The 611-nt window shown below is 29.8% G+C and overlaps 1 protein-coding gene and 1 long non-coding RNA gene across 3 annotated transcripts in view; both read left to right on the top strand.

The window, feature by feature from the left end:
• Positions 1-611, top strand: part of LOC17894360 (putative cullin-like protein 2) — a 17,432-nt gene that overhangs the window by 5,560 nt on the left and 11,261 nt on the right. The window lies entirely within an intron of this gene.
• Positions 1-611, top strand: part of LOC111831993 — a 2,580-nt gene that overhangs the window by 992 nt on the left and 977 nt on the right. The window lies entirely within an intron of this gene.

Raw genomic sequence — 611 nt, 5'->3', positions numbered from 1 at the left:
TTAGTTAAAAATTAAGAAATGAATATTTGTTAGGATAATCTGCAAAAATGCTGTAAAAAAATACTAAAAGAGTTACTATGAATAGTTTTAAAAGAACTGTGTGTTAAAAAATGAAAAACAAAATGTTCTTCTGGAATTGCAACACAAACTCAACTTCCCTTGTCTGTTGCTCTCTGGAATTTTAACCTACACAGACAAAGAAATACTATAGAAGAGATGCATATCATAAACATATACATATTAGTTTGACCAAAAAAACATATACATATTAAGTAGTAGAGTATGTTTGAAACTTATACCTTTTATGAAATGACAACAGTATCACGTTCCCTTAATTCCTCATATTCCATTGAAATTTCTTTAAACACAACATTCATTATTTGCTTATATTTTTTTTCCCTTCTTCATCAACTATAAGAACTTTCAAACCCTTCTTTGCTGTCTATTTCACTTGATAGATCTTCCATGCGACTGACAATGGTTTGAGTCATAAAACTCATCTTGAAACGATGATTGGTTATTATGAATTGGCCACCGGCAATGCCTAAACCAGATTTTCAATTGATCTCCATTCGCTTTGATTAATCTTGATCTGGAATAGATTGATCAAT

This window comes from Capsella rubella, unplaced genomic scaffold (genome assembly GCF_000375325.1).
Source record: "Capsella rubella cultivar Monte Gargano unplaced genomic scaffold, Caprub1_0 scaffold_2, whole genome shotgun sequence".
In the NCBI taxonomy this organism is placed as follows: Eukaryota; Viridiplantae; Streptophyta; class Magnoliopsida; order Brassicales; family Brassicaceae; genus Capsella; species Capsella rubella.
The sequence above is the reverse complement of the archived record's forward strand: the minus strand, read 5'-3'. Positions and strand labels throughout refer to the sequence as shown.